This window comes from Dromaius novaehollandiae, unplaced genomic scaffold (assembly GCF_036370855.1).
Source record: "Dromaius novaehollandiae isolate bDroNov1 unplaced genomic scaffold, bDroNov1.hap1 HAP1_SCAFFOLD_36, whole genome shotgun sequence".
Taxonomy (NCBI): domain Eukaryota; kingdom Metazoa; phylum Chordata; class Aves; order Casuariiformes; family Dromaiidae; genus Dromaius; species Dromaius novaehollandiae.
In genome coordinates, this window is record NW_026991446.1 from 2,543,105 (window position 1) to 2,568,408 (window position 25,304).

Sequence of the window (25,304 nt, forward strand, 5' to 3'; positions counted from 1 at the left end):
CCCTTCCGCCCTTTCTAGTCTTTCCGCCCTTTCGCCCTTCCGCCCTTTCCGCCCTTTCTGCACTTTTTGCCCCTTCCGCCCTTTATGCCCTTTCCGCCCTTTCCGCCCTTCCGCCCTTTCGCCCTTTCTGCCCTTCCGCCCTTTCGCCCTTCCGCCCTTTCCGCCCTTCCTCCCTTTCCGCCCTTTCCGCCCTTCCGCCCTCTCCGCCCTTCCGCCCTTCCGCCCTTCCGCCCTTCCGCCCTTTCCGCCCTTTCCACACTTCCGCCCATTCCGCCCTTCCGCCCTTTCCGCCCTTTCCGCCCTTCCGCCCTTTCCGCCCTTCCGCCCTTCCGCCCTTTCCGCCCTTTCCGCCCTTTCGCCCTTCCGCCCTTCCGCCCTTTCCGCCCTTCCGCCCTTTCGCCCTTTCTGCCCTTCCGCCCTTTCGCCCTTCCGCCCTTTCCGCCCTTCCTCCCTTTCCGCCCTTTCCGCCCTTCCGCCCTCTCCGCCCTTTCGCCCTTCCGCCCTTCCGCCCTTCCGCCCTTTCCGCCCTTTCCACACTTCCGCCCATTCCGCCCTTCCGCCCTTTCCGCCCTTTCCGCCCTTCCGCCCTTTCCGCCCTTCCGCCCTTTCCGCCCTTTCCGCCCTTTCGCCCTTCCGCCCTTCCGCCCTTCCGCCCTTTCCGCCCTTTCCACCCTTTCCGCCCTTCCGCCCTTTCCGCCCTTTCTGCCCTTTCCGCCTTTTCTACCCTTTCCGCCCTTCCGCCCTTCCGCCCTTTCGGCCCTTCCTGCCCTTTCCGCCCTTCCGCCCTTCCGCCCTTTCCGCCCTTTCCGCCCTTCCGCCCTTTCCGCCCTTTCCGCCCTTCCTGCCCTTTCCGCACTTCCGCCCTTTCCGCCCTTTCGCCCTTCCGCCCTTTCTGCCCTTTCCGCCCTTCTGCCCTTTCTGCCCTTTCTGTACTTTTTGCCCTTCCTGCCCTTTCTGCCCTTTCCACCCTTCCGCCCTTTCGCCCTTCCGCCCTTCCGCCCTTCCGCCCTTTCCACCCTTTCTGCCCTTTCCGCCCCTTCCGTCCTTTCCGCCCTTTCCGCCCTTCCGCCCTTTCCGCCCTTTCCGCCCTTCCGCCCTTTCCGCCCTTCCGCCCTTTCTACCCTTTCCGCCCTTTCGCCCTTCCGCCCTTTCCGCCCTTTCTGCACTTTTTGCCCCTTCCGCCCTTTATGCCCTTTCCGCCCTTTCCGCCCTTCCGCCCTTTCCGCCCTTTCGCCCTTTCGCCCTTTCCGCCCTTCCGCCCTTTCGCCCTTCCGCCCTTTCCGCCCTTCCGCCCTTTCCACCCTTTCTGCCCTTTCCGCCCCTTCCGCCCATCCGCCCTTCCGCCCTTTCCGCCCTTTCCGCCCTTCCGCCCATTCCGCCCTTCCTGCCCTTTCCGCCCTTTCCGCCCTTTCCACCCTTCCGCCCTTCCGCCCTTTCCGCCCTTCCGCCCTTCCGCCCTTTCCGCCCTTTCCGCCCTTCCTCCCTTTCCGCCCTTCCGCCCTTCCGCCCTCTCCGCCCTTCCGCCCTTCCGCCCTTCCGCCCTTTCTACCTTTCCCGCCCTTCCGCCCTTTCCGCCCTTTCCACCTTTCCGCCCTTCCGCCCTTTCCGCCCTTTCCGCCCTTCTGCCATTCCGCCCTTTCCGCCCTTTCCGCTCGTTCCGCCCTTCCTCCCTTTCTGCCCTTCCGCCCTTCCACCCTTTCCGCCCTTTCCGCCCTTCCACCCTTCCGCCCTTCCGCCCTTTCCGCCCTTTCCACCCTTCCGCCCATTCCGCCCTTCCGCCCTTCCGCCCTTCCGCCCTTTCCGCCCTTCCGCCCTTCCGCCCTTTCTACCTTTCCCGCCCTTTCTACTCTTTCCGCCCTTTCCGCCCTTTCCGCCCTTCCTCCCTTCCGCCCTTCCGCCCTTCCGCCCTTCCGCCCTTCCTCCCTTTCCGCCCATCCTCCCTTTCCGCCCTATCCCCCTTCCGCCCTTCCGCCCTTCCGCCCTTTCCGCCCTTCCGTCCTTCCACCCTTTCCGCCCTTTCCGACCTTTCTACTCTTTCCGCTCTTTCCGCCCTTCCGCCCTTGCGCCCTCCCTCCCTATCCGCCCTTCCGCACTTTCCGCCCTTTTCGCCCTTTCGCCCTTCCGCCCTTCCGCCCTTCCGCCCTTTCCACCCTTTCCGCCCTTCCACCCTTTCCGCCCTTTCCGCCCATTCTACTCTTTCCGCTCTTTCCGCCCTTCCGCCCTTCCGCCCTTTCCGCCCTTCCGCCCTTCCGCCCTCCCTCCCTATCCGCCCTTCCTGCCCTTTCCGCACTTCCGCCCTTTCCGCCCTTTCGCCCTTCCGCCCTTTCTGCCCTTTCCGCCCTTCTGCCCTTTCTGCCCTTTCTGTACTTTTTGCCCTTCCTGCCCTTTCTGCCCTTTCCGCCCCTTCCGCCCTTCCGCCCCTTCAGCCCTTTCCGCCCTTTCTGCCCTTTCTGCCCTTTCTTTCTGCCCTTTCCTTCTGCTCTTTCTGCCCTTTCTTTCTGCCCTTTCTTTCTGCCCATTCCGCCCTTTCTGCCCTTCCGCTCTATCCGCCCTTCCGCCCTTTCCGCCCTTTCTGCCCTTCCGCCCTTCCGCCCTTCTGCCCATTCCGCCCTTCCGCCCTTCCGCCCTTTCCGCCCTTCCGCCCTTTCTACCCTTTCCGCCCTTTCACTCTTCCGCCCTTTCCGCCCTTTCTGCACTTTCCGCCCCTTCCGCCCTTTATGCCCTTTCCGCCCTTTCCGCCCTTTATGCCCTTTCGCCCTTCTGCCCTTCCGCCCATCCGCCCTTTCCTCCCTTTCCGCCCTTCCGCCCTTTCCGCCCTTCCGCCCTTTCCGCCCTTTCCGCCCTTTCCGCCCTTCCGCCCTTTCCGCTCTTTCCGCCCTTCCGCCCTTCCGCCCTTTCCGCCCTTTCCGCTTGTTCCGCCCTTCCTCCCTTTCCGCCCTTCCGCCCTTCCGCCCTCTCCGCCCTTTCGCCCTTCCGCCCTTCCGCCCTTCCGCCCTTTCCACCCTTTCCACCCTTCCGCCCATTCCGCCCTTCCGCCCTTTCCGCCCTTTCCGCCCTTCCGCCCTTTCCGCCCTTCCGCCCTTCCGCGCTTTCCGCCCTTTCCGCCCTTTCGCCCTTCCGCCCTTCCGCCCTTTCCGCCCTTTCCGCCCTTCCTGCCCTTTCCGCACTTCCGCCCTTTCCGCCCTTTCGCCCTTCCACCCTTTCTGCCCTTTCCGCCCTTCTGCCCTTTCTGCCCTTTCTGTACGTTTTGCCCTTCCTGCCCTTTCTGCCCTTTCCGCCCTTCCGCCCTTTCGCCCTTCTGCCCTTTCCGCCCTTCCGCCCTTTCCACCCTTTCTGCCCTTTCCGCCCCTTCCGTCCTTTCCGCCCTTTCCGCCCTTCCGCCCTTTCTGCCCTTTCCGCCCTTCCACCCTTTCCGCCCTTCCGCCCTTTCTAGTCTTTCCGCCCTTTCGCCCTTCCGCCCTTTCCGCCCTTTCTGCACTTTTTGCCCCTTCCGCCCTTTATGCCCTTTCCGCCCTTTCCGCCCTTCCGCCCTTTCGCCCTTTCTGCCCTTCCGCCCTTTCGCCCTTCCGCCCTTTCCGCCCTTCCTCCCTTTCCGCCCTTTCCGCCCTTCCGCCCTCTCCGCCCTTCCGCCCTTCCGCCCTTCCGCCCTTCCGCCCTTTCCGCCCTTTCCACACTTCCGCCCATTCCGCCCTTCCGCCCTTTCCGCCCTTTCCGCCCTTCCGCCCTTTCCGCCCTTCCGCCCTTCCGCCCTTTCCGCCCTTTCCGCCCTTTCGCCCTTCCGCCCTTCCGCCCTTTCCGCCCTTCCGCCCTTTCGCCCTTTCTGCCCTTCCGCCCTTTCGCCCTTCCGCCCTTTCCGCCCTTCCTCCCTTTCCGCCCTTTCCGCCCTTCCGCCCTCTCCGCCCTTTCGCCCTTCCGCCCTTCCGCCCTTCCGCCCTTTCCGCCCTTTCCACACTTCCGCCCATTCCGCCCTTCCGCCCTTTCCGCCCTTTCCGCCCTTCCGCCCTTTCCGCCCTTCCGCCCTTTCCGCCCTTTCCGCCCTTTCGCCCTTCCGCCCTTCCGCCCTTCCGCCCTTTCCGCCCTTTCCACCCTTTCCGCCCTTCCGCCCTTTCCGCCCTTTCTGCCCTTTCCGCCTTTTCTACCCTTTCCGCCCTTCCGCCCTTCCGCCCTTTCGGCCCTTCCTGCCCTTTCCGCCCTTCCGCCCTTCCGCCCTTTCCGCCCTTTCCGCCCTTCCGCCCTTTCCGCCCTTTCCGCCCTTCCTGCCCTTTCCGCACTTCCGCCCTTTCCGCCCTTTCGCCCTTCCGCCCTTTCTGCCCTTTCCGCCCTTCTGCCCTTTCTGCCCTTTCTGTACTTTTTGCCCTTCCTGCCCTTTCTGCCCTTTCCACCCTTCCGCCCTTTCGCCCTTCCGCCCTTCCGCCCTTCCGCCCTTTCCACCCTTTCTGCCCTTTCCGCCCCTTCCGTCCTTTCCGCCCTTTCCGCCCTTCCGCCCTTTCCGCCCTTTCCGCCCTTCCGCCCTTTCCGCCCTTCCGCCCTTTCTACCCTTTCCGCCCTTTCGCCCTTCCGCCCTTTCCGCCCTTTCTGCACTTTTTGCCCCTTCCGCCCTTTATGCCCTTTCCGCCCTTTCCGCCCTTCCGCCCTTTCCGCCCTTTCGCCCTTTCGCCCTTTCCGCCCTTCCGCCCTTTCGCCCTTCCGCCCTTTCCGCCCTTCCGCCCTTTCCACCCTTTCTGCCCTTTCCGCCCCTTCCGCCCATCCGCCCTTCCGCCCTTTCCGCCCTTTCCGCCCTTCCGCCCATTCCGCCCTTCCTGCCCTTTCCGCCCTTTCCGCCCTTTCCACCCTTCCGCCCTTCCGCCCTTTCCGCCCTTCCGCCCTTCCGCCCTTTCCGCCCTTTCCGCCCTTCCTCCCTTTCCGCCCTTCCGCCCTTCCGCCCTCTCCGCCCTTCCGCCCTTCCGCCCTTCCGCCCTTTCTACCTTTCCCGCCCTTCCGCCCTTTCCGCCCTTTCCACCTTTCCGCCCTTCCGCCCTTTCCGCCCTTTCCGCCCTTCTGCCATTCCGCCCTTTCCGCCCTTTCCGCTCGTTCCGCCCTTCCTCCCTTTCTGCCCTTCCGCCCTTCCACCCTTTCCGCCCTTTCCGCCCTTCCACCCTTCCGCCCTTCCGCCCTTTCCGCCCTTTCCACCCTTCCGCCCATTCCGCCCTTCCGCCCTTCCGCCCTTCCGCCCTTTCCGCCCTTCCGCCCTTCCGCCCTTTCTACCTTTCCCGCCCTTTCTACTCTTTCCGCCCTTTCCGCCCTTTCCGCCCTTCCTCCCTTCCGCCCTTCCGCCCTTCCGCCCTTCCGCCCTTCCTCCCTTTCCGCCCATCCTCCCTTTCCGCCCTATCCCCCTTCCGCCCTTCCGCCCTTCCGCCCTTTCCGCCCTTCCGTCCTTCCACCCTTTCCGCCCTTTCCGACCTTTCTACTCTTTCCGCTCTTTCCGCCCTTCCGCCCTTGCGCCCTCCCTCCCTATCCGCCCTTCCGCACTTTCCGCCCTTTTCGCCCTTTCGCCCTTCCGCCCTTCCGCCCTTCCGCCCTTTCCACCCTTTCCGCCCTTCCACCCTTTCCGCCCTTTCCGCCCATTCTACTCTTTCCGCTCTTTCCGCCCTTCCGCCCTTCCGCCCTTTCCGCCCTTCCGCCCTTCCGCCCTCCCTCCCTATCCGCCCTTCCGCACTTTCCGCCCTTTCCGCCCTTTCGCCCTTTCCGCCCTTCCGCCCTTCCACCCTTTCCGCACTTTCCGCCCTTCCACCCTTCCGCCCTTCCGCCCTTTCTGCCCACTCCGCCCTTTCGCCCTTTCTCCCTTTTCGCCCTTTCCGCCCTTCCGCCCTTCCACCCTTTCAGCCCTTTCCGCCCTTTCGCCCTTCCGCCCTTCCGCCCTTTCGCCCTTTCCGCCCTTTCCGCCCTTTCCGCCCTTTCCGCCCTTTCGGTCTTCCGCCCTTCCGCCCTTTCCGCCCTTTCCACCCTTTCCGCCCTTTCCACCTTTCCGCCCTTTCCGCCCTTTCCGCCCTTTCCGCCCTTTCCGCTCGTTCCGCCCTTCCTCCCTTTCCGCCCTTCCGCCCTTCCGCCCTTCCACCCTTTCCGCCCTTCCGCCCTTTCTGCCCGCCCTGCCCGCCCTGCCCTTTCTGCCCTTTCCGCCCTTCCCTGTCCTTTCTGCCCACCCTGCCCGCCCTATACACCCAGCCCTTTCTGCCGTTTTTGCCCGCCCTTTCTGCCCTTCCTTTCTGCCCCTCCGCCCTTTCTGCCCGCCCATTCTGCCCACCCTTTCTGCCCTTCCTTCCTGCCCTTCCTTTCTGCCCTTTCTTCCGGCCCTTTCTTTCTGCCTGTCCTGCCCTTCCTGCCCGCCCTTCCCGCCCGCCCTTCCCGCACTTCCCGCCCTTCCTGCCCGCCCTGCCCTTCCTGCCCTTTCCGCCCGCCCTCCCCGCCCTGCCCGGTCTGCCCGCCCTGCCCTTTCTGCCCGCCCTGCCCTTCCTGCCTTTATGCCCTTCCGCCCTTCCGCCCTTTCCGCCCTTTCCGCTCTTTTGCCCTTCCGCCCTTTCCGCCCTTCCCGCCCTTCCCGCCCTTCCGCCCTTCCGCCCTTCCGCACTTCCGCCCTTTCCGCCCTTTCTACCCTTTACGCCCTTTCGCCCTTCCGCCCCTTCTACCATTCCCGCCCTTCCGCCCTTTCCGCCCTTTCTGCCCTTTCCGCCCTTTCTACCCTTTCCGCCCTTCCGCCCTTCCGCCCTTTCCGCCCTTTCCGCCCTTCCGCCCTTTCCGCCCTTCTGCCCTTTTCGCACTCTCTGCCCTTTCCGCCCTTTCTACCCTTTACGCCCTTTCGCCCTTCCGCCCTTTCTACCATTCCCGCCCTTCCGCCCTTTCCGCCCTTTCTGCCCTTTCCGCCCTTTCTACCCTTTCCGCCCTTCCGCCCTTCCGCCCTTTCCACCCTTTCCGCCCTTCCGCCCTTCCGCCCTTTCCGCCCTACCGCCCTTACTACCCTTTCCGCCCTTCCGCCCTTTCCACCCTTTCCGCCCTTCCGCCCTTCCGCCCTTCCGCCCTTTCCGCCCTTTCCGCCATTTCTGCCCTTCTGCCCTTTCCGCCCTTTCCGCCCTTCCGCCCTTTCCGCCCTTCCGCCCTTCCGCCCTTTCGCCCTTCCGCCCTTTCCATCCTTCCGCCCTTCCGCCCTTTCCGCCCTTTCCGCCCTTTCGCCCTTTCGCCCTTTCCGCCCTTCCTGCCCTTTCCGCCCTTGCTCCCTTTCCGCCCTTTCCGCCCATCCGCCCTTCCGCCCTTTCCGCCCTTTCCGCCCTTTCTGCCCTTACTACCCTTTGCGCCCTTCCGCCCTTCCGCCCTACCGCCCTTCCCGCCCTTTCCGCCCTTCCGCCCTTCCGCCCTTCCGCCCTTCTGCCCTTTCCGCCCTTTCCGCCCTTTCCGCCCTTTCCGCCCCTTCGGCCCTTTCCGCCCTTTCCGCCCTTCCAGCCTTCCGCCCTTCTGCCCTTTCCACCCTTTCTGCCCTTTCCACACTTCCGCCCTTTCCTTCCTTTCCGCCCTTTCCGCCCTTCCGCCCTTCCGCCCTTTCCGCCCTTTCCGCCCTTTCCGCCCTTCCACCCTTTCCGCCCTTCCGCCCTTTCCGCCCTTTCCGCCCTTTCTGCCCTTCGGCCCTTTCCGCCCTTTCCGCTCTTCCGCCCTTTCTGCCCTTCGGCCTTTTCCGCCCTTTCTGCCCTTTCCGCATTATCCGCCCTTTCCGCCCTTTCCGCCCTTTCTACCCTTTCTGCCCTTCGGCCCTTTCCGCCCTTTCCGCTCTTCCGCCCTTTCCGCAATTCCGCCCTTCCGCCCTTACCGCCCTTTCCGCCCTTTCCGCCCTTTCCGCCCTTCCACCCTTTCCGCCCTTTCCGCCCTTCCGTCCTTCCTCCCTTCCGCCCTTTCCGACCATTCCGCTCTTCTGCCCTTCCGCCCCTTCCGTCCTTCCTCCCTTTCCGCCCTTCCGACCTCTCCGCCCTTTCCGCCCATTCCGCCCTTTCGCCCTTTTCGCCCTTTCCGCCCTTTCCGCCCTTTCCGCCCTTCCGCTCTTCCAGCCTTTCCGCCCTTTCCGCCCTTCCGCCCTTGTGCCCTTTCTGCCCTTTCCGCCCTTTCCGTCCTTCCGCCCTTTCCGCCCTTTCCGCCTTCCGCCCTTTCTGCCCTTTCCGCCCTTTCCGCCCTTCCGCCCTTTCCGCCCTTTCCGCCCTTCCGCCCTTCCACCCTTTCCGCCCTTCCGCCCCTCCGCCCTTTCCGCCCTTTCCGACCTTTCCGCTCTTCCGCTCTTCTGCGCCTTCCGCCCTTTCCGCCCTTCCACCCTTTCCGCCCTTCTGCCCTTTCCGCCCTTTCCGCCCTTTCCGCACTTCCGCCCTTTCCGCCCTTTCCGCCCTTCCACCCTTTCCGCCCTTTCTGTCCTGTCCGCCCTTCCGCCCTTCCGCCCTTTCCGCCCTTTCCGCCCTTCCGCCCTTTCTGCCCTTTCCGCCCTTTCCGCACTTCCGCCCTTTCCGCCCTTTCCGCCCTTTCCGCCCTTTCTGCCCTTTCCGCATTATCCGCCCTTTCTGTCCTGTCCGCCCTTCCTCCCTTCCGCCCTTTCCGCCCTTTCCGCCCTTCCGCCCTTTCCACCCTTTCCACCCTTCCGACCTCTCCGCCCTTTCCGCCCTCCGCCCTTTCGCCCTTCCGCCCCTTCTGCCCTTCCGCCCTTCCGCCCTTCCGCCCTTCCGCCCTGTCCGCCCTTCCGCCCTTTCCGCCCTTCCGCCCTTCCGCCCTTCCGCCCTTCTGCCCTTTCCGCCCTTTCCGCCCTTTCCGCCCTTTCCGCGCCTTCGGCCCTTTCCGCCCTTTCCGCCCTTCCAGCCTTCCGCCCTTCTGCCCTTTCCGCCCTTTCCGCCCTTTCCACACTTCCGCCCTTTCCTTCCTTTCCGCCCTTTCCGCCCTTCCGCCCTTCCGCCCTTTCCGCCCTTTCCGCCCTTTCCGCCCTTCCACCCTTTCCGCCCTTCCGCCCTTTCCGCCCTTTCCGCCCTTCCGCCCTTTCCGCCCTTTCCGCCCTTTCCGGCCTTCCGGCCTTCCGCCCTTTCCGCACTTCCGCCCTTTCCGTCCTTCCGCCCTTTCCGCCCTTTCTGCCTTTCCGCCCTTTCGACCTTTCTGCCCTTTCCGCCCTTCCCCCCTTCCGCCCTTCCGCCCTGTCCGCCCTTCCGCCCTTTCCGCCCTTCCGCCCTTTCCGTCCTTTCCACCCTGTTCGCCCTTTCGCCCTGCCGCCCATTCCGCCCTTTCTTCCCTTTCCGCCCTTGCGCCGTTCCGCCCATTCCGCTCTTTCCGCTCTTTCCCCCTCTCCGCCCTTTCCGCCTCGTCCGCCCTTTCCGCCCTTTCCGCCCTTCCACCCTTCCGCCCTTTCCGCCCTTCCGCCCTTCTGCCCTTTACCCCTGTCGCCGTTTGCGCCATTTCCGCCCTTCCGCCCTTTCCGCCTTTCCGCCCTTTCTGCCCTTACGCCCTTTCCGCCCTTTCCGCCCTTTCTGCCCTTTCCGCCCTTCCGCCCTTTCTGACCTTTCCGCCCTTCCGCCCTTTCCGCCCGTCCGCTCTTTCGCCCTTTCCGCCCTTTCTGCCCTTTCCGCCCTTCCTCCCTTCCGCCCTTTCCGACCATTTCCGCTCTTCCGCCCTTCCGCCCTTCCGCCCTTTCTGCCCTTTCCATCTTTTCCGCCCGTTCCGCCCTTCCGCCCTTCCGCCCTTCCGCCCTTTGCGCACTTCCACCCTTTCCGCCCTTCCGCCCTTTCCGCCCTTTCCGCCCTTTCCGCCCTTCCGCCCTTTCCGCCCTTTCCGCCCTTTCCGCCCTTTCCGCCCTTCCGCCCTTTCCGCCCTTTCTGCCCTTTCCGCCCTGCCACCCTTTCCGCCCTTCCGCCCTTCCGCCCTTTCCGCCCTTCCGCCCTTCCGCCCTTTCTGCCCTTCCGCCCTTTCCACCCTTTCCGCCCTTCCGCCCTTTCCGGCCCTTTCTGCCCTTTCCGTATTTTCCGTCCTTCCGTCCTTTCGCCCTTTCCGCCCTTTCCGCCCTTCCGCCCTTTCCGCCCTTTCCGCCCTTCCGCCCTTCCAACCTTTCCGCCCTTCCGCCCTTTCCGCCCTTTCCGCCCTTCCGCCCGTTCCGCCCTTTCGCCCTTTCCACCCTTTCCGCCCTTCCGCCCTTCCGCCCTTTCCGCCCTTTCTGCCCTTCCGCCCTTTCTGCCCTTTCCGCCCTTTCTGCCCTTTCCGCCCTTCCGTCCTTTCCACCCTTTCCGCCCTTCCACCCTTTCCGCCCTTTTCGCCCTTCCGCCCTTCTGCGCCTTCCGCCCTTTCCGCCCTTTCTGCCCTTTCCACCTATTCCACCCTTCCGCCCTTCCGCCCTTCCGCCCTTTCCGCCCTTTCCGCACTTCCGTCCTTTCCGCCCTTACCGCCCTTTCGCCCTTTCCTCCCTTTCCGCCCTTTCAGCCCTTCCGCCCTTCCGTCCTTTCCGCCCTTTCTGCCCTTTCCGCCCTTCCGCCCTTCCGCCCATTCCGCCCTTTCTGCCCTTTCCGCCCTTGCGCCCTTCCGCCCTTTCCGCTCTTTCCGCTCTTTCCCCCTTTCCGCCCTTTCCGCCCTTTCTCCCCTTCCGCCCTTCCGCCCTTTCCGCCCTTCCGCCCCTTCCGCCCTTTCCGCCCTTTCTGCCCTTTCCATCTTTTCCGCCCTTTCCGTCCTTCCGTCCTTCCTCCCTTTCCGCCCTTCCGACCTCTCCGCCCTTTCCGCCCTTTCCGCCCTTTCTGCCCTTTCGCCCTTTCCGCCCCTTCCGCCCTTTCCGCCCTTTCCGCCCTTCCGCCCTTCTGCCCTTTCCGCCCTTTCCGCCCTTTCTGCCCTTTCCGCCCTTCCGCCCTTCCGCCCATTCCGCCCTTTCTGCCCTTTCCGCCCTTGCGCCCTTCCGCCCTTTCCGCTCTTTCCGCTCTTTCCCCCTTTCCGCCCTTTCCGCCCTTCCGCCCCTTCCGCCCTTCCGCCCTTTCCGCCCTTCCGCCCCTTCCGCCCTTTCCGCCCTTTCTGCCCTTTCCATCTTTTCCGCCCTTTCCGTCCTTCCGTCCTTCCTCCCTTTCCGCCCTTCCGACCTCTCCGCCCTTTCCGCCCTTTCCGCCCATTCCGCCCTTTCGCCCTTTCCGCCCCTTCCGCCCTTTCCGCCCTTTCCGCCCTTCCGCTCTTCCAGCCTTTCCGCCCTTTCCGCCCTTCCCCCCTTCTGCCCTTTCCGCCCTTTCCGCCCTTTCCGCCCTTCCGCCCTTCCGCCCTGTCCGCCTTTCCGCCCTTTCTGCCCTTTCTGCCCGTTCCGCCCTTCCGCCATTTCCGCCCTTTCCGCAATCTCCGCCCTTTCCACCCTTCCGCCCTTTCCGCCCTTTCCGCCCTGTCCGCCTATTCCGCCCTTTCTGTCCTGTCCGCCCTTCCGCCCTTCCGCCCTTTCCGCCCTTTCCGCCCTTCCGCCCTTTCCGCCCTTTCCGCCCTTTCCGCCCTTCCGCCCCTCCGCCCTTTCCGCCCTTTCCGACCTTTCCGCTCTTCCGCTCTTCTGCGCCTTCCGCCCTTTCCGCCCTTCCACCCTTTCCGCCCTTCTGCCCTTTCCGCCCTTTCCGCCCTTTCCGCACTTCCGCCCTTTCCGCCCTTTCCGCCCTTCCACCCTTTCCGCCCTTTCTGTCCTGTCCGCCCTTCCGCCCTTCCGCCCTTTCCGCCCTTTCCGCCCTTCCGCCCTTCCACCCTTTCCGCCCTTTCCGCACTTCCGCCCTTTCCGCCCTGTCTGCCCTTTCCGCATTATCCGCCCTTTCTGTCCTTTCCGCCCTTCCGCCCTTTCTGTCCTGTCCGCCCTTCCGCCCTTCCGCCCTTTCCGCCCTTTCCGCCCTTCCGCCCTTTCCACCCTTTCCACCCTTCCGACCTCTCCGCCCTTTCCGCCCATTCCGCCCTTTCGCCCTTCCGCCCCTTCTGCCTTCCGCCCTTCCGCCCTTCCGCCCTGTCCGCCCTTCCGCCCTTTCCGCCCTTTCCTCCCTTCTGCCCTTCCGCCCTTCTGCCCTTTCCGCCCTTTCCGCCCTTTCCGCCCTTTCCGCCCCTTCGGCCCTTTCCGCCCTTTCCGCCCTTCCAGCCTTCCGCCCTTCTGCCCTTTCCACCCTTTCCGCCCTTTCCACACTTCCGCCCTTTCCTTCCTTTCCGCCCTTTCCGCCCTTCCGCCCTTCCGCCCTTTCCGCCCTTTCCGCCCTTTCCGCCCTTCCACCCTTTCCGCCCTTTCCGCCCTTTCCGCCCTTTCCGCCCTTCCGTCCTATCTGCCTTTTCCGCCCTTTCTGCCCTTTCCGCATTATCCACCCTTTCCGCCCTTCTGCCCTTTCTACCCTTTCTGCACTTCGGCCCTTTCCGCCCTTTCCGCTCTTCCGCCCTTTCCGCAATTCCGCCCTTCCGCCCTTACCGCCCTTTCCGCCCTTTCCGCCCTTTCCGCCCTTCCACCCTTTCCGCCCTTTCCGCCCTTCCGTCCTTCCTCCCTTCCGCCCTTTCCGACCATTCCGCTCTTCTGCCCTTCCGCCCCTTCCGTCCTTCCTCCCTTTCCGCCCTTCCGACCTCTCCGCCCTTTCCGCCCTTTCCGCCCATTCCGCCCTTTCGCCCTTTCCGCCCCTTCCGCCCTTTCCGCCCTTTCCGCCCTTCCGCTCTTCCAGCCTTTCCGCCCTTTCCGCCCTTCCGCCCTTGTGCCCTTTCTGCCCTTTCCGCCCTTTCCGTCCTTCCGCCCTTTCCGCCCTTTCCGCCTTCCGCCCTTTCTGCCCTTTCCGCCCTTTCCGCCCTTCCGCCCTTTCCGCCCTTTCCGCCCTTCCGCCCTTCCAACCTTTCCGCCCTTCCGCCCCTCCGCCCTTTCCGCCCTTTCCGACCTTTCCGCTCTTCCGCTCTTCTGCGCCTTCCGCCCTTTCCGCCCTTCCACCCTTTCCGCCCTTCTGCCCTTTCCGCCCTTTCCGCCCTTTCCGCACTTCCGCCCTTTCCGCCCTTTCCGCCCTTCCACCCTTTCCGCCCTTTCTGTCCTGTCCGCCCTTCCGCCCTTCCGCCCTTTCCGCCCTTTCCGCCCTTCCGCCCTTTCTGCCCTTTCCGCCCTTTCCGCACTTCCGCCCTTTCCGCCCTTTCCGCCCTTTCCGCCCTTTCTGCCCTTTCCGCATTATCCGCCCTTTCTGTCCTGTCCGCCCTTCCGCCCTTTCTGTCCTGTCCGCCCTTCCGCCCTTCCGCCCTTTCCGCCCTTTCCGCCCTTCCGCCCTTTCCACCCTTTCCACCCTTCCGACCTCTCCGCCCTTTCCGCCCTCCGCCCTTTCGCCCTTCCGCCCCTTCTGCCCTTCCGCCCTTCCGCCCTTCCGCCCTTCCGCCCTGTCCGCCCTTCCGCCCTTTCCGCCCTTCCGCCCTTCCGCCCTTCCGCCCTTCTGCCCTTTCCGCCCTTTCCGCCCTTTCCGCCCTTTCCGCGCCTTCGGCCCTTTCCGCCCTTTCCGCCCTTCCAGCCTTCCGCCCTTCTGCCCTTTCCGCCCTTTCCGCCCTTTCCACACTTCCGCCCTTTCCTTCCTTTCCGCCCTTTCCGCCCTTCCGCCCTTCCGCCCTTCCGCCCTTTCCGCCCTTCCGCCCTTTCCGCCCTTTCCGCCCTTTCCGGCCATTCCGGCCTTCCGCCCTTTCCGCACTTCCGCCCTTTCCGCCCTTCCGCCCTTTCCGCCCTTTCTGCCTTTCCGCCCTTTCGACCTTTCTGCCCTTTCCGCCCTTCCGCCCTTCCGCCCTTCCGCCCTGTCCGCCCTTCCGCCCTCTCCGCCCTTCCGCCCTTTCCGTCCTTTCCACCCTGTTCGCCCTTTCGCCCTGCCGCCCATTCCGCCCTTTCTTCCCTTTCCGCCCTTGCGCCGTTCCGCCCATTCCACTCTTTCCGCTCTTTCCCCCTCTCCGCCCTTTCCGCCTCGTCCGCCCTTTCCGCCCTTTCCGCCCTTCCACCCTTCAGCCCTTTCCGCCCTTCCGCCCTTCTGCCCTTTACCCCTGTCGCCGTTCGCGCCATTTCCGCCCTTCCGCCCTTTCCGCCTTTCCGCCCTTTCTGCCCTTACGCCCTTTCCGCCCGTTCCGCCCTTTCTGCCCTTTCCGCCCTTCCGCCCTTTCTGACCTTTCCGCCCTTCCGCCCTTTCCGCCCGTCCGCTCTTTCACCCTTTCCGCTCTTTCTGCCCTTTCCGCCCTTCCTCCCTTCCGCCCTTTCCGACCATTTCCGCTCTTCCGCCCTTCCGCCCCTTCCGCCCTTCCGCCCTTTCTGCCCTTTCCATCTTTTCCGCCCGTTCCGCCCTTCCGCCCTTCCGCCCTTCCGCCCTTTGCGCACTTCCACCCTTTCCGCCCTTCCGCCCTTTCCGCCCTTTCCGCCCTTTCCGCCCTTCCGCCCTTTCCGCCCTTTCCGCCCTTCCGCCCTTTCCGCCCTTTCCGCCCTTTCCGCCCTGCCACCCTTTCCGCCCTTCCGCCCTTCCGCCCTTTCCGCCCTTCCGCCCTTCCGCCCTTTCTGCCCTTCCGCCCTTTCCAGCCCTTTCTGCCCTTTCCGTATTTTCCGTCCTTCCGTCCTTTCGCCCTTTCCGCCCTTTCCGCCCTTCCGCCCTTTCCGCCCTTTCGCCCTTCCTCCCTTTCCACCCTTCCGCCCTTTCTGCCCTTTCTGCCCTTTCGCCCTTCCGCCCTTCTGCCCTTCCGCCCTTTCCGCCCTTTCCGCCCTTTCCGCCCTTTCCGCCCTTCCGCCCTTTCCGCCCTTTCCGCCCTTTCCGCCCTTCCGCCCTTCCGCCCTTTCCGCCCTTCCGCCCTTTCCGCCCTTTCCGCCCTTCCGCCCTTCCGCCCTTTCCACCCTTCCGCCCTTCCGCCCTTTCCACCCTTCCGCCCTTCCGCCCTTTCCGCCCTTTCCGTCCTTTCCGCCCTTCCGCCCTTTCCGCCCTTTCCGCACTTCCGTCCTTTCCGCCCTTACCGCCCTTCCGCCCTTTCCTCCCTTTCCGCCCTTTCAGCCCTTCCGCCCTTCCGTCCTTTCCGCCCTTTCTGCCCTTTCCGCCCTTCCGCCCTTCCGCCCATTCCGCCCTTTCTGCCCTTTCCGCCCTTGCGCCCTTCCGCCCTTTCCGCTCTTTCCGCTCTTTCCCCCTTTCCGCCCTTTCCGCCCTTCCTCCCCTTCCGCCCTTCCGCCCTTTCCGCCCTTCCGCCCCTTCCGCCCTTTCCGCCCTTTCTGCCCTTTCCATCTTTTCCGCCCTTTCCGTCCTTCCGTCCTTCCTCCCTTTCCGCCCTTCCGACCTCTCCGCCCTTTCCGCCCTTTCCGCCCTTTCCGCCCTTTCGCCCTTTCCGCCCCTTCCGCCCTTTCCGCCCTTTCCGCCCTTCCGCTCTTCCAGCCTTTCCGGCCTTTCCGCCCTTCCGCCCTTCTGCCCTTTCCGCCCTTTCCGCCCTTTCCGCCCTTCCGCCCTTCCGCCCTGTCCGCCTTTCCGCCCTTTCTGCCCTTTCTGCCCGTTCCGCCCTTCCGCCATTTCCGCCCTTTCCGCAATCTCCGCCCTTTCCACCCTTCCGCCCTTTCCGCCCTTCCGACCTCTCCGCCTATTCCGCCCTTTCTGTCCTGTCCGCCCTTCCGCCCTTCCGCCCTTTCCGCCCTTTCCGCCCTTCCGCCCTTTCCGCCCTTTCCGCCCTTTCCGCCCTTCCGCCCTTTCCGCCCTTTCCGCCCTTCCTCCCTTTCCGCCCTTCCGCCCCTCCGCCCTTTCCGCCCTTTCCGACCTTTCCGCTCTTCCGCTCTTCTGCGCCTTCCGCCCTTTCCGCCCTTCCACCCTTTCCGCCCTTCTGCCCTTTCCGCCCTTTCCGCCCTTTCCGCACTTCCGCCCTTTCCGCCCTTTCCGCCCTTTCACCCTTTCCGCCCTTTCTGTCCTGTCCGCCCTTCCGCCCTTCCGCCCTTTCCGCCCTTTCCGCCCTTCCGCCCTTTCTGCCCTTTCCGCCCTTTCCGCACTTCCGCCCTTTCCGCCCTTTCCGCCCTTTCCGCCCTTTCTGCCCTTTCCGCATTATCCGCCCTTTCTGTCCTGTCCGCCCTTCCGCCCTTTCTGTCCTGTCCGCCCTTCCGCCCTTCCGCCCTTTCCGCCCTTTCCGCCCTTCCGCCCTTTCCGCCCTTTCCGCCCTTCCGCCCTTTCCACCCTTTCCACCCTTCCGACCTCTCTGCCCTTTCCTCCCATTCCGCCCTTTCGCCCTTCCGTCCCTTCTGCCTTCCGCCCTTCCGCCCTGTCCGCCCTTCCGCCCTGTCCGCCCTTCCGCCCTTTCCGCCCTTCCGCCCTTCCGCCCTTCCGCCCTTCTGCCCTTTCCGCCCTTTCCGCCCTTTCCGCCCTTTCCGCCCCTTCGGCCCTTTCCGCCCTTTCCGCCCTTCCAGCCTTCCGCCCTTCTGCCCTTTCCACCCTTTCCGCCCTTTCCACACTTCCGCCCTTTCCTTCCTTTCCGCCCTTTCCGCCCTTCCGCCCTTACCGCCCTTTCCGCCCTTTCCGCCCTTTCCGCCCTTCCACCCTTTCCGCCCTTCCGCCCTTTCCGCCCTTTCCGCCCTTCCGCCCTATCTGCCTTTTCCGCCCTTTCTGCCCTTTCCGCATTATCCGCCCTTTCCGCCCTTCCGCCCTTTCTACCCTTTCTGCCCTTCGGCCCTTTCCGCCCTTTCCGCTCTTCCGCCCTTTCCGCAATTCCGCCCTTCCGCCCTTACCGCCCTTTCCGCCCTTTCCGCCCTTTCCGCCCTTCCACCCTTTCCGCCCTTTCTGCCCTTTCCACCCTTCCTCCCTTCCGCCCTTTCCGACCATTCCGCTCTTCTGCCCTTCCGCCCCTTCCGTCCTTCCTCCCTTTCCGCCCTTCCGACCTCTCCGCCCTTTCCGCCCTTTCCGCCCTTTCCGCCCCTTCGGCCCTTTCCGCCCTTTCCGCCCTTGCAGCCTTCCGCCCTTCTGCCCTTTCCACCCTTTCCGCCCTTTCCACACTTCCGCCCTTTCCTTCCTTTCCGCCCTTTCCGCCCTTCCGCCCTTCCGCCCTTTCCGCCCTTTCCGCCCTTTCCGCCCTTCCACCCTTTCCGCCCTTCCGCCCTTTCCGCCCTTTCCGCCCTTCCGCCCTATCTGCCTTTTCCGCCCTTTCTGCCCTTTCCGCATTATCCGCCCTTTCCGCCCTTCCGCCCTTTCTACCCTTTCTGCCCTTCGGCCCTTTCCGCCCTTTCCGCTCTTCCGCCCTTTCCGCAATTCCGCCCTTCCGCCCTTACCGCCCTTTCCGCCCTTTCCGCCCTTTCCGCCCTTCCACCCTTTCCGCCCTTTCTGCCCTTTCCACCCTTCCTCCCTTCCGCCCTTTCCGACCATTCCGCTCTTCTGCCCTTCCGCCCCTTCCGTCCTTCCTCCCTTTCCGCCCTTCCGACCTCTCCGCCCTTTCCGCCCTTTCCGCCCATTCCGCCCTTTCGCCCTTTCCGCCCCTTCCGCCCTTTCCGCCCTTTCCGCCCTTCCGCTCTTCCAGCCTTTCCGCCCTTTCCGCCCTTCCGCCCTTCTGCCCTTTCCGCCCTTTCCGCCCTTTCCGTCCTTCCGCCCTTTCCGCCCTTTCCGCCCTTCCGCCCTTTCCGCCCTTTCCGCCCTTTCCGCCCTTCCACCCTTTCCGCCCTTCTGCCCCTCCGCCCTTTCCGCCCTTTCCGACATTTCCGCTCTTCCGCTCTTCTGCGCCTTCCGCCCTTTCCGCCCTTCCACCGTTCCGCCCTTTCGCCCTTTCCGCACTTCCGCCCTTTCCGCCCTTTCCGCCCTTCCACCCTTTCCGCCCTTTCTGTCCTGTCCGCCCTTCCGCCCTTCCGCCCTTTCCGCCCTTTCCGCCCTTCCGCCCTTTCTGACCTTTCCGCCCTTTCCGCACTTCCGCCCTTTCCGCCCTTTCCGCCCTTTCCGCCCTTTCTGCCCTTTCCGCATTATCCGCCCTTTCTGTCCTGTCCGCCCTTCCGCCCTTTCTGTCCTGTCCGCCCTTCCGCCCTTCCGCCCTTTCCGCCCTTTCCGCCCTTCCGCCCTTTCCACCCTTTCCACCCTTCCGACCTCTCTGCCCTTTCCGCCCATTCCGCCCTTTCGCCCTTCCGCCCCTTCTGCCCTTCCGCCCTTCCGCCCTTCCGCCCTTCCGCCCTGTCCGCCCTTCCGCCCTTTCCGCCCTTCCGCCCTTCCGCCCTTCCGCCCTTCTGCCCTTTCCGCCCTTTCCGCCCTTTCCGCCCCTTCGGCCCTTTCCGCCCTTTCCGCCCTTCCAGCCTTCCGCCCTTCTGCCCTTTCCGCCCTTTCCGCCCTTTCCACACTTCCGCCCTTTCCTTCCTTTCCGCCCTTTCCGCCCTTCCGCCCTTCCGCCCTTTCCGCCCTTTCCGCCCTTTCCGCCCTTCCACCGTTTCTGCCCTTCCGCCCTTTCCGCCCTTTCCGCCCTTCCGCCCTATCTGCCTTTTCCGCCCTTTCTGCCCTTTCCGCATTATCCGCCCTTTCCGCCCTTCCGCCCTTTCTACCCTTTCTGCCCTTCGGCCCTTTCCGCCCTTTCCGCTCTTCCGCCCTTTCCGCAATTCCGCCCTTCCGCCCTTACCGCCCTTTCCGCCCTTTCCGCTCTTTCCGCCCTTCCACCCTTTCCGCCCTTCCGCCCTTTCCGCCCTTTCCGCCCTTCCGCCCTATCTGCCTTTTCCGCCCTTTCTGCCCTTTCCGCATTATCCGCCCTTTCCGCCCTTCCGCCCTTTCTACCCTTTCTGCCCTTCGGCCCTTTCCGCCCTTTCCGCTCTTCCGCCCTTTCCGCAATTCCGCCCTTCCGCCCTTACCGCCCTTTCCGCCCTTTCTGCCCTTTCCACCCTTCCTCCCTTCCGCCCTTTCCGACCATTCCGCTCTTCTGCCCTTCCGCCCCTTCCGTCCTTCCTCCCTTTCCGCCCTTCCGACCTCTCCGCCCTTTCCGCCCTTTCCGCCCATTCCGCCCTTTCGCCCTTTCCGCCCCTTCCGCCCTTTCCGCCCTTTCCGCCCTTCCGCTCTTCCAGCCTTTCCGCCCTTTCCGCCCTTCCGCCCTTCTGCCCTTTCCGCCCTTTCCGCCCTTTCCGTCCTTCTGCCCTTTCCGCCCTTTCCGCCCTTCCGCCCTTTCTGCCCTTTCTGCCCGTTCCGCCCTTCCGCCCTTTCCGCAATTCCGCCCTTCCGCCCTTACCGCCCTTTCCGCCCTTTCTGCCCTTTCCACCCTTCCTCCCTTCCGCCCTTTCCGACCATTCCGCTCTTCTGCCCTTCCGCCCCTTCCGTCCTTCCTCCCTTTCCGCCCTTCCGACCTCTCCGCCCTTTCCGCCCTTTCCGCCCATTCCGCCCTTTCGCCCTTTCCGCCCCTTCCGCCCTTTCCGCCCTTTCCGCCCTTCCGCTCTTCCAGCCTTTCCGCCCTTTCCGCCCTTCCGCCCTTCTGCCCTTTCCGCCCTTTCCGCCCTTTCCGTCCTTCTGCCCTTTCCGCCCTTTCCGCCCTTCCGCCCTTTCTGCCCTTTCTGCCCGTTCCGCCCTTCCGCCCTTTCCGCAATCTCCGCCCTTTCCACCCTTCCGCCATTTCCGCCCTTTCCGACCTTTCCGCCTATTCCGCCCTTTCTGTCCTGTCCGCCCTTCCGCCCTTCCGCCCTTCCGCCCTTCCCTCTGCCCCCCTTTCCGCCCCTCCGCCCCTTCCGCCATTTCCGCCCTTTCTGCCCTTCCGCCCTTCTGCCCTTTCCGCCCTTTCCGCCCTTTGCGTCCTTCCGCCCTTTCCGCCCTTCCGCCCTTTCTGCCCTTTCTGCCCCTTCCGCCCTTCCGCCATTTCCGCCCTTTCCGCCCTTCCGCCCTTTCCGCCCTTCCGCCCTTTCCGCCCTTTCCGCCCTGTCCGCCTATTCCGCCCTTTCCACCCTGTCCGCCCGTCTGCCCTTCCGCTCTTTCCGCCCTTTCTGCCCTTCCGCCCTTTCTGCCCTTTCTGCCCTTTGTGCCCTTTCCGCCCTTCCGTCCTTTCCACCCTTTCCGCCCTTCCACCCTTTCCGCCCTTCCGCCCCTCCACCCTTTCCGCCCTTTCCGACCTTTCCGCTCTTCCGCCCTTCTGCGCCTTCCGCCCTTTCCGCCCTTTCTGCCCTTTCCACCTATTCCACCCTTCCGCCCTTCTTCCCTTCCGCCCTTTCAGCCCTTTCCGCACCTCCGCCCTTACCGCCCTTACCGCCCTTCCGCCCTTACCGCCCTTTCCGCCCTTTCCGCCCTTCCACCCTTTCCGCCCTTCCGCCCGTCCGCCCTTTCCGCCCTTTCCGCCCTACCGCCCTTTCAGCCCTTTCTGCCCTTCCGCCCTTTCTGCCCTTTCCGCATTATCCACCCTTTCCGCCCTTCCGAACTCTCCGCCCTTTCCGCCCATTCCGCCCTTTCGCCCTTCCGCCCCTTCCGCCCTTCCGCCCTTCCGCCCTTCTGCCCTTCCACCCTGTCCGCCTTTCCGCCCTTTCCGCCCTTCCGCCCTTCCGCCCTTCTGCCCTTCCGCCCTTTCTGCCCTTTCCGCCCTTCCTGCCCTTTCCGCCCTTTCCTCCCTTCCGCCCTACCGCCCTTTCCGTTCCTTCCGCCCCAGCCGCCCTTTCCGCCTTTCCGCCCCTTCGGCCCTTTCCGCCCTTTCCGTCCTTTCGCCCTTTCCGCCCTTTCCGCCCTTGCCGCCCTTTCCGCCCTTCCGCCCTTTCCGCCTTTCCGCCCTTTCGACCTCTCTGCCCTTTCCGCGCTTTCCGTCCTTCCGCCCTTACGCCCTTTCCTGCCCTTTCTGCCCTTTCCGCATTATCCGTCCTTTCGCCCTTTCCGCCCTTTCCGTCCTTTCCGCCCTTTCTGCCCTTTCCATCTTTTCCGCCCTTTCCGTCCTTCTGTCCTTCCTCCCTTGCCGCCCTTCCGACCTCTCCGCCCTTTCCGCCCTTTCCGCCCATTCCGCCCTTTCGCCCTTTCCGCCCCTTCCACCATTTCCGCCCTTTCCGCCCTTCCGCCCTTCCAGCCTTTCTGCCCTTTCTGCCCTTCCGCCCTTTCTGCCCTTTCCGCCCTTTCCGCCCTTCCCACCCGTTCCGCCCTTTCCGCCCTTTCCGCCCTTTCCGCCCATCCGCCCTTCTGCCCTTTCCACCCTTTCTGCCCTTTCCGCCCTTCCGCCCTTCTGCCCTTCCCGCCCTTTCCGCGCTTTCCGCCCTTCCGCCCTTCCCGCCCTTTCCGCTCTTCTGCCCTTGCCGCCCTTCCGCCCTTTCCGCACTTTCGTTCTTTCCGCTCTTTCCGCCCTTCCGCCCTTTCCGGCCTTTCCGCCCTTCCCACCCGTTCCGCCCTTTCCGCCCTTTCCGCCCTTTCCGCCCATCCGCCCTTCTGCCCTTTCCACCCTTTCTGCCCTTTCCGCCCTTCCGCCCTTCTGCCCTTCCCGCCCTTTCCGCCCTTTCCGCCCTTCCGCCCTTCCCGCCCTTTCCGCTCTTCTGCCCTTGCCGCCCTTTCCGCCCTTTCCGCACTTTCGTTCTTTCCGCTCTTTCCGCCCTTCCGCCCTTTCTGCCCTTCCGCCCTTTCTGCCCTTCCCGCCCATTCCGCCCATCCGCCCCTCCTCCCGTTCCGCCCTTTCCGCCTTTCCGCCCTTCCGCCCTTTCGCCCTTTCGCCCTTTCCGCCCTTTCTACCCTTTCCGCCCTTTCGCACTTCCGCCCTTCCGCCCTTCCGCCCTTTCCGCCCTTCCGCCCATCCGCCCTTTCCGCCCTTTCCGCCCTTCCTCCCTTTCTACCCTTTCTGCCTTTCGCCCTTTGGCACTTCGGCCCTTCCGCCCTTTCTGCCCTTCCGCCCTTCAGCCCTTTCCGCCCTTTCCGCACTTCCGCCCTTTCTGCCCTTCGGCCCTTCCGCCCTTCCGCCCTTCCGCCCTTTCGCCCTTTCCGCCCTTTCTACCCTTTCCGCCCTCTCGCATTTCCGCCCTTCCGCCCTTCCGCCCTTTCTGCCCTTTCCGCCCGTCCGCCCTTCCGCCCTTTATGCCCTTTCCGCCCTTTCGCCCTTTCCGCCCTTACTCCCGTTCCACCCTTCTGCCCTTTCCGCCCTTTCAGCCCTTCCGCCCTACCGCCCTCCTGCCCTTCCGCCCTTTCCGCCCTTTCCGCCCTTTCCTCCCTTTCCTCCGTTCCGCCCTTCCACCCTTTCCGCCCTTTCCGCCCTTTCCGCCCTTCCACCGTTCCGCCCTTTCCGCCCGTTCCGCCCTTCCGCCCTTTCCGCCCTTTCCGCCCATCCGCCCTTCCGCCCTTCCGCCCTTTCCACCCTTCCGTCCTTTCCGCCCTTTCGCCCTTTCCGCCCTTTCTGCCCTTCCGCCCTTTCCGCCCTTCCCGCCCTTCCACCATTCCGCCCTTCCGCCCTTTCTGCCCTTTCCGCCCTTTCCGCCCTTCCCACCCGTTCCGCCCTTCCGCCCTTTCTGCCCTTTCCGCCCATCCGCCCTTCCGCCCTTTTCACCTTTTCTGCCCTTTCCGCCCTTCCGCCCTTCTGCCCTTCCCGCCCTTTCCGCCCTTTCCGCCCTTCCGCCCTTCCAGCCCTTTCTGCTCTTCTGCCCTTGCCGCCCTTTCCGCCCTTTCCGCCCTTTCGCCCTTCCCGCCCTTTCCGCCCTTCCGCCCTTCCTCCCTTTCCACCCTTCTGCCCTTTCCGCCCTTTCGCCCTTCCGCCCTCCTGCCCTTCCGCCCTTTCCGCCCTTTCCGCCCTTTCCGCCCTTTCTACCCTTTCTGCCCTTTTGCCCTTTCGCCCTTCCGCCCTTCCGTCCTTTCCGCCCTTCCGCCCTTCCGCCCTTCCGCCCTTTCCGCCCTTCCACCCTTCCTGCCCTTCCGCCCTTCCGCCCTTTCCACCCTTTCCGCCCTTCCTCCCTTTCTACCCTTTCTGCCTTTCGCCCTTCGGCCCTTCCGCCCTTTCCGCCCTTCCGCCCTTCCCGCCCTTTCCGCCCTTCCGCCCTTTCGCCCTTTCGCCCTTTCTGCCCTTTCCACCCTTTCCGCCCTTTCGCACTTCCGCCCATCCGCCCTTCCGCCCTTTCCGCCCTTCCGCCCTTCCGACCTTTCCGCCCTTTCCGCCCTTTCGCCCTTCCTCCCTTTCCACCCTTCTGCCCCTCCGCCCTTTCCGCCCTTTCGCCCTTCCGCCCTCCTGCCCTTCCGCCCTTTCCGCCCTTCCCGCCCTTCCGCCCTTCCGCCCTTTCCGCCCATCCGCCCTTTCCGCCCTTCCGCCCTTTCCGCCCTTCCGCCCTTCCCGCCCTTCCGCCCTTCCGCCCTTTCTGCCCTTCCGCCCTTCCGCCCTTCCGCCCTTTCCGCCCTTTCCGCCCTTCCGCCCTTTCCGCCCTTTCCGCCCTTCCTCCCTTTCCGCCCTTACGCCCTTCTGCCCTTCCGCCCTTCCGCCCTTTCCGCCCTTCCGCCCTTTCCGCCCTTCCGCCCTTCCGCCCTTTCCGCCCTTCCGCCCTTTCAACCCTTTCTGCCCTTCCGCCCTTTCCGCCCTTCCCCCTTCCGCCCTTTCCGCCCTTCCGCCCTTTCCGCCCTTTCCGCCCTTCCGCCCTTTCCGCCCTTCCGTCCTTCTACCCTTTCCACCTTTTCCTCCCTTCCGCCCTTCCGCTCTTCCGCCCTTCCGCCCTTTCCGCCCTTCCGCCCTTCTGCCCTTCCGCCCTTCCGTCCTTCTACCCTTTCCACCCTTCCGCCCTTTCCGCCCTTCCGCCCTTCCGCCCTTTCCGCCCTTTTGGAACTTTCCGCCCTTCCGCCCTTCCGCCCTTCCGCCCGTCCGACCTTTCCGCCCTGTCCGCCCTTTCCGCCCTTCCGCCCTTTCCGCCCTTTCGCCCTTCCGCCCTTCTGCCCTTCCGCCCTTTCTGCCCTTTCCGCCCTTTCCGCCCTTTCCGCCCTTCCGCCCTTCTACCCGTTCCACCCTTTCCGCCCTTTCGCCCTTCCGCCCTTCTGCCCTTCCGCCCTTTCCACCCTTCCGCCCTTCCGCCCTTCCGCCCTGTCTGCCCTTTCCGCCCTTTCGCCCTTTTGCCCTTCCGCCCTTCTGCCCTTTCCGCCCTTTCCGCCCTTCCGCACTTTCGCCCTTCCGTCCTTCCGCCCGTCCGACCTTTCCGCCCTTCCGCCATTTCCGCCCTTCCGCCCATCCGCCCTTCCGCCCTTTCCGCCCTTCTGACCTTTCCGCCCTTTCGCCCTTCCATCCTTCCGCCCTTTCTGCCCGTCCGCCCTTTCCACCCTTCCGCCCTTCCGCCCTTTCCACCCTTTCCGCCCTTTCCGCCCTTTCCGCCCTTCCGCCCTTTCTACCCTTTCCGCCCTTTCTACCCGTTCCGCCCTTTTGCCCTTCCGCCCTTCCGCCCTTCCGCGCTTTCCGCCCTTTCCACCCTTTCCGCCCTTTCTACCCTTTCCGCCCTTCCGCCCTTTCCGCCCTTTCGGACCTTTCCGCCCTTTCGCCCTTCCGCCCGTCCGCCCTTTCTGCCCTTTCCGCCCTTTCCACCCTACCGCCCTATCGACCTTTCCGCCCTATCGACCTTTCCGCCCCTCTGCCCTTCCGCCCTTTCCGCCCTTTCCGCCCTTTCCGCCCTTCCGCCCTTCCGCCCTTTCCGCCCTTTCCGCCCTTTCCTCCCTTTCCTCCGTTCCGCCCTTCCACACTTTCCGCCCTTCCGCCCTTCCACCCTTTCCGCCCTTTCCGACCTTTCCGCTCTTCCGCCCTTCCGCCCGTTCCGCCCTTCCGCGCTTTCTGCCCTTTCCGCTTATTTCGCCCTTTCCGCCCTTCCGCCCTTCAGCCCTTCCGCCCTTCCGCCCTTTCCGCCCTTTCCGCCCTTCCACCGTTCCGCCCTTTCCGCCCGTTCCGCCCTTCCGCCCTTTCCGCCCTTTCCGCCCATCCGCCCTTCCGCCCTTCCGCCCTTTCCACCCTTCCGTCCTTTCCGCCCTTTCGCCCTTTCCGCCCTTTCTGCCCTTCCGCCCTTTCCGCCCTTCCCGCCCTTCCACCATTCCGCCCTTCCGCCCTTTCTGCCCTTTCCGCCCTTTCCGCCCTTCCCACCCGTTCCGCCCTTCCGCCCTTTCTGCCCTTTCCGCCCATCCGCCCTTCCGCCCTTTTCACCTTTTCTGCCCTTTCCGCCCTTCCGCCCTTCTGCCCTTCCCGCCCTTTCCGCCCTTTCCGCCCTTCCGCCCTTCCAGCCCTTTCTGCTCTTCTGCCCTTGCCGCCCTTCCGCCCTTTCCGCCCTTTCGCCCTTCCCGCCCTTTCCGCCCTTCCGCCCTTCCTCCCTTTCCACCCTTCTGCCCTTTCCGCCCTTTCGCCCTTCCGCCCTCCTGCCCTTCCGCCCTTTCCGCCCTTTCCGCCCTTTCCGCCCTTTCTACCCTTTCTGCCCTTTTGCCCTTTCGCCCTTCCGCCCTTCCGTCCTTTCC